We start from the raw sequence: 7,321 nt of genomic DNA on the forward strand, positions 1-7,321 counted from the left end.
AGTTCTTCTCCTTAGCCCAGGTAAGACGCCTCTGACATTGTCTGTGGTTCAGGAGTGGCTTAACAAGAGGAATACGACAACTGTAGCCAAATTCCTTGACATGTCTGTGTGTGGTGGATCTTGATGCCTTGACCCCAGCCTCAGTCCATTCCTTGTGAAGTTCACCCAAATTCTTGAATCGATTTTGCTTGACAATCCTCATAAGGCTGCCGTTCTCTCGGTTGGTTATGCATCTTTTTCTTCCACACTTTTTCCTTCCACTCAACTTTCTGTTAACATGCTTGGATACAGCACTCTGTGAACAGCCAGCTTCTTTGGTAATGAATGTTTGTGGCTTACCCTCCTTGTGAAGGGTGTCAATGATTGTCTTCTGGACAACTGTCAGATCAGCAGCCTTCCCCATGATTGTGTAGCCTAGTGAACCAAACTGAGAGACCATTTTGAAGGCTCAGGAAACCTTTGCAGGTGTTTTGAGTTGATTAGCTGATTGGCATGTCACCATATTCAAATTTTTTGAGATAGTGAATTGGTGGGTTTTTGTTAAATGTGAGCCAAAATCATCACAATTAAAGACTTACTACTTCAGTCTGTGTGCATTACATTTATTTAATACACGAGTTTCACAATTTGAGTTGAATTACTGAAATAAATGAACTTTTCCACAACATTCTAATTTATTGAGATGCACCTGTATACTTATAACAATGCACATTACACACACAGATTATCCACAACTGTAACGCTGTAGCGACATATGGTGTACTTCTACACATCCAACATCACAAACACTGAGTCAACTGGACATTTAAGTTCAGTTACATGGAAATGTAAAACACATTTAGTTTGGCAAAAGACCAAATCAAAGAGAAGTGCACAAATTGTCCTCTAATGCTTGCACTGTCGAAACCTCTGCTCAGTTTCAGAATAACAAGCGTAGGCTACATCTCTGCTTCCGTTGTTACTTTATCCAAATTAATATACTTAATGCTTTTTAATTCACACTTTCATGCATTTAATTAACAAATTCCTACTTTGCCTTGGCGTTAATTGTGTGGAAAAGATTGATTATAAACGGCTTTGTAGACGGAAGAGTTCTAAACTCGCTTGTCATGCGCGTGCGCGCGAGGGGCAGTCAGATTCTGGCAGAGATTCCAATTTCGGCACAGCACCGGCCCAAGGCATAAGCGAACTGAGGGGCTGCCCCTTGGTCACCAGGGGGCCCCCAAGAGCACATGAAATGACAGCCTGATTTTTATATCCCTCTGGTGCAGAGAAAAGTAAAAAGAAGAAAACCGAAGATAAGCAAGATAAAGATACACTATATTGCCAAAAGTATTCGCTCATCTGCCTTTAGACGCATATGAACTTAAGTGACATCCCATTCTTAATCCATAGGGTTTAATATGACATCGGCCCACCCTTTGCAGCTATAACAGCTTCAACTCTTCTGGGAAGGCTTTCCACAAGGTTTAGGAGTGTGTTTATGGGAATTTTTGACCATTCTTCCAGAAGCGCATTTGTGAGGTAAGACACTGATGTTGGACGAGAAGGCCTGGCTCGCAGTCTTCGCTCTAATTCATCCCAAAGGTGCTCTATTGGGTTGAGGTCAGGACAAGTCATGTTGGAACAGGAAGGGGCCATCCCCAAACTGTTCCCACAAAGTTGGGAGCATGGAATTGTCCAAAATCTCTTGGTATGCTGAAGCATTCAGAGTTCCTTTCACTGGAACTAAGGGGCCAAGCCCAGCTCCTGAAAAACAACCCCACACCATAATCCCCCCTCCACCAAACTTCACAGTTGGCACAATGCAGTCAGACAAGTACTGTTCTCCTGGCAACCGCCAAACCCAGACTCGTCCATCAGATTGCCAGATGGAGAAGCGTGATTCGTCACTCCAGAGAACGCGTCTCCACTGCTCTAGAGTCCAGTGGCGGCGTGCTTTACACCACTGCATCCGACGCTTTGCATTGCACTTGGTGATGTATGGCTTGGATGCAGCTGCTCGGCCATGGAAACCCATTCCATGAAGCTTTCTACGCACTGTTCTTGAGCTAATCTGAAGGCCACATGAACTTTGGAGGTCTGTAGCGATTGACTCTGCAGAAAGTTGACGACGACCCCACTCTGTCATTTTACGTGGCCTACCACTTCGTGGCTGAGTTGCTGTCATTCCCAATCGCTTCCACTTTGTTATAATACCACTGACAGTTGACTGTGGAATATTTAGTAGCAAGGAAATTTCACGACTGGACTTGTTGCACAGGTGGCATCCTATCACAGTACCACGCTGGAATTCACTGAGCTCCTGAGAGCAGCCCATTCTTTCACAAATGTTTGTAGAAGCAGTCTGCATGCCTAGGTGCTTCATTTTATACACCTGTGGCCATGGAAGTGATTGGAACACCTGAATTCAATTATTTGGATGGGTGAGCGAATACTTTTGGCAATATAGTGTATGTTAAGTAGCTAGGCTATGTTGCGAGCTAACGTTAGCTGGCTAGTTAGTTAACATAGCCTAGGTAGCATATCGTCTTGTTTTAGGAAAGTTCACATTTATCATCCGTAAATAGCCTTGACAGTTGAATATATTATAATACAACATATTACTTAGCTAGTTTTAGATTAAAGTATTTGTCTTCTGTGTAAAAATAACTTGTTCCTGGGTATATATTTGTAATAAAAATAAGCTTCTGTTCCATAAACTTGGTACCGATAAAAGCTTAACATTATTTACATTAGCCAACCATTTTGGGGTGGAACATTTTGAAAGTGGAATATTGAGGTAGTTTGTCTAAATTAAAGTGTTTATTTTTGGAATTAGTATCATTTTTTCCTAACCTTTTGCACATCTGTACATAGTTATATTCTTGAACCATTGTTGTTATCTTGTTACAGGTTCCTATGTTCATTTTATGTCATTATATAAGTATCTGTTTAATTTATTTAATATTGTCTGTTTTGTACATTTACATTTATTTTTTATATAAGAAGATACTGTTTATCTTAAGTTATTTTATTTGTAGTTGAATGTTCTGCACTTTTGCATGTTGCTATTTTATTTTATTTTTTTTAACCAAAAGCAATTAAAGTGGTTAACTTGTTTACAGTAAATGCACTGTCTGCTGGTTTATTTTGCTACTTTTCAGTACACGACATTAAGTATGCCACTTAGTACTGTAAGGCTTTGGATATTAAAGTGCAAATTAACGCCTGACCGCTCTTGTGGGTTTGCTACTGTTACAATTAAAAACCGTAGAAGGGTAAAAACATGCCAGGCAGACATTGGTATGATGTAAGCAACACAGCTACAACTAATAAAATTGATAATGGGTGTGTTAGATTTATAGTTTGCGAATAATCAAGCACTGACAACAGTCAATCGTATTGGTGGCACCAAGGGGCCCCCAAATCAAATTCTGCTTAGGGCCCCATAAAGGCTTGGGCCAGCCCTGCCTCAAAACTATTTTAAACTTAAAAAATACTATTTAGTTGTTTATAACTCATGCACTATGAATCCATTCCCTTGATAGCCTACTGGTAACAGACTGCACTGCAAACAAACTGCAATTAAATGTCAATTATAGCTGATTAAACTATGGTTACTAGAATTATTTTCTACTAAATAGATACTTACATTTTAATTGTTATTGGCAACAAATTTGTTTGCCTGCTGGTTGTATTTATCTAGTCAAAATGGCAAGTTACTTGTCTTAATAATGTTCGTTACTAGATTAATAATGTTAGTAAAAAGCACAATAGTAACCAAAATAGGTAGCCTATTGTAATAGGTTCAATAAATAACAAGTAAAATAGTTGCTAGAGAGGAATACATATTAAAACAATTTATGATTTTAAAGGTGCACTCAGTCATGTTTATCCTCATTAGAAAAGTTTTACTCCCAAAAGAAATTTTATTTTGAAACATAAATATAATCATGAGCACTCACGTGAGATGAAGACTCCAGTCATGTCAGTAACCTTATAAAAGCTGTTTTATTCTACATGGAGAGGGTCTCCTCGTGGGGGCTGCCACGTTAGGATCACATGACCAGCAGAATATTATTTGCTTTATCTCAATAATTCCTTGTAATCAGACACTTTCACTATCAGAATAAATTAATTTCATGGTTTATTTTTATGATAATGTGTGGCTGACTGTACATTATCCCTTCCATGTGTTCTAACATTTTACTGAGATCACCTTTAACTGTTACTCAGATCAAATGGGCTGTCACACTATGTTTTGAGTATGCAAAAATGTTTCGGACAGCACATATCGGATCAGGATGTGATGTCACTTGTGAGGGCTTCTAATTTTAACAAATAATAATAAATTAAAAAAAAAATGAATACATATATGTAACAAAGTTCAATGGAAAGGAGGAGGCGAGAACCAGCTTGTCAATATAAATAATAGTTTAATAATAAACTTAAACAAAAAGACAAACACATGCAGGGCAGCTGCCCATAACGCTCTCTCTCGAACTGCCGCCTCCAGGGCTTGATCAGCCTGATTAGGGGCCAGGTGTGCAGCATCACGGCCCGGCCCCGTCCTTCGCCCTACCACAATATATATATATATATATATATATATACACAGCACACGCTTTAAAATATGTATTCTTTGAATTGTGTCATTTGTGTTCAGCAGATGAAAGAAAGTCACACACATCTGGGATGGCATGAAGGTGAGTAAATGATGAGAGAATTTTCATTTTTGGGTGAACTAATACTTTAAACGCATCCGAACGTGGGAGTGGGAACGCAAACTTTCCAGTTCGCTGCATACAAAAGTTCACGTTTACTGAACTCTTGACCTGCAAAACTGGATTGTTAAATTAATCTGTCTATTATCAGTATTACTGACTTGGCAAAGGTTGTCAAAGTCCATTCTGGATGACAATCAGACTGTTTCCGCCTTATTTATCAGCGTAAATCTAACAAACTTTTTATGATAATTTTTTTTAAATATTGAGTGTAAGGGTGGTTTCACATTTAGTACATTTTAAGTGAACCAAACCCATTCCGATTAAAATGAACCAGAAAGGGAACCAGCCGCAAATGACCTCAGTGCTTACGGTGTTCACAATGTAAGTGGACTTAAGAGGACCCAGTTTCTTTTTTGTCCTCTTCACATTGACATGGTCTCATACCCCTTGTTGTTCACACCACAGCTCCTTAAGAACTCAGACCCCATTGCAGCTAGGGCTGTCACGATAATGAAATTTGGCTGACAATAATTGTTCATAAATAGTTGCATAATTGATTTATTATGATAAGCAATTGTCACACAAATTGTCATACTTCTTAAAGTTCACATATGCTTCTTACTGATCTACACCTTAAGTAGCAATTTATTGATATTTAACTTTTATATTATATAATAAAATGGGACTATATGATTACTTAAGGCTTTAAAAAATAGTAATAAATTATCCGTTCATTTTAGGTGCTCAAATAATACAACAGGTATTTCTATATTTGGCTAAAATTCCCATATGTGGACAGTAAATTGTGACTGGCATATTAAGTATGTAATGCAGCTATGTATGGCAAGCCACGAGGTACTTATGTCATAAAATGTAAAGCGGACTGGTACCTCTTCGCTTTCACATTGCACAAATCAATCAAACCACAAAAGGACCACCTGAGGTGATCTGAGTATGGCTCGCTTTTGGATCCTTTTAGGGGGGTCTGAGACCACATGGGTTGTTCACATATACACCTTATACCACTCTGAGAGTGCTTGGAGTGCTCAAACTAGGTGTGAAAACAGCCTAAGTTTATAACATTATGTTTTGTGTTATATTAACCTGAAATTAGTTTAAAAAAATGAATTACCACAGCTGCGAGGTGGTTTCTATTATAGCTGCTGAGAGAGTGACAGTAAATTTGGCATCTTCTCCCATCTGACTGTCTTAATCCACCACTCTCTATTTTCTTCCTCTTCTGGAAGGTCATTCAATTGTAATAGTGGATTTTTTATTTTGGTCTTGGAGCACACGGGTAAGTGACAATAATATTTGCTGTGATCTCCCATTCACCGCTGTTGAAGTTTACCCTGCAAACGCTTACTTGGCGCGTTCCAAAACCCAGAGTGTGAAAAAGGTCTATTTGCATTCTAACCAAAACTTTAACCCCTCTCCAGATTAAAGGAATATTCATTACAAGATAAGCTCAATCGACAACATTTGTGGCATAATGTTGATGACACATTTATTTTGAGTTGCCCCTCATTTTCTTAAAAAAACAACAAAAAAAAAATCACAAATTGTGTTACAGTGAGGCACTTAAATGGAAGTGAATGGGGGCCAATCTGAAAACATTAAAGTACTCACTTTTTCAAAAGTTTAGCCACAAGACAAACAATATGCATGTAAACGTGATTTTAGTGTGATAAAATTGCTTACTAACATTTTCTGTGTAAAGTTACAGCCAATTTTACATCTTTGTTGCCATGACGATGTAATGTGACAAACCTCAAAACGACTGTAAAAATGACGATTTAAACAACTCTAGCTCAGATAACACACGTTTTAACATAAGAATTAATGTAAATGCTTTTATAAATGTATAAGCTTCACATTTCTGCTTTTGAACCATCCAAAAATTCACTTTCAAAGTGTCTCACTGTAACCTCGACTTTTTTTTTTTTTTTTAAAGAAAAGGAGGATCGAGTCGAAATGAATATTTTGTGGTAATCAACATTATGCAACAAAAGCTGTCAACTGCGCTTAACTTGTACTGAACCCGGAACATCCCTTTAAGGTAAAAGACATCAGATGCCGTGTGGAGAAGACACTTGCCCCAGAAGGTGTTCAGTTAAACCTTTCCTTAATTTGGTTTATTTTTATAAAAAAAAAAAAAAAAAAGAATACAATGAAGGAATGTTGTAGTCTTATGTTTATATTTGTTAGGGGTTTCAACCCGATACTAAGCTGTAACTCACGGTCCACCACCATTATTTCCAATATAATATTTTATACTTTTCGTGGCCTAGATTTCCATAGAATAAATCTTTCACTTTAAAATTCCAAGTAAAACTTGAAGAACTTCCTTACAAACAATACATTTTTCTTCATCATTAATGACCACGTTTACATGCATTCAGGGATTGTGCTGAAAGCAGCGTTCTGAAACATCATGGAAACGAGAACGCCAGTTTCCTAGGCCATTTAAGGGATTAAGAGAAAGCAGTTAAACACACCTGGGTTTGTCCCAGAGAACGCGGCTTATTGTAGTCATGTCAAGCATAAGAGGCGTTCTTACAGGTTTGTGAGGAGTGCGCATGTGCGTGAACAGACCGGATAACAACCACCAT

Source organism: Myxocyprinus asiaticus, chromosome 11 (assembly GCF_019703515.2).
Source record: "Myxocyprinus asiaticus isolate MX2 ecotype Aquarium Trade chromosome 11, UBuf_Myxa_2, whole genome shotgun sequence".
Taxonomy (NCBI): Eukaryota; Metazoa; Chordata; class Actinopteri; order Cypriniformes; family Catostomidae; genus Myxocyprinus; species Myxocyprinus asiaticus.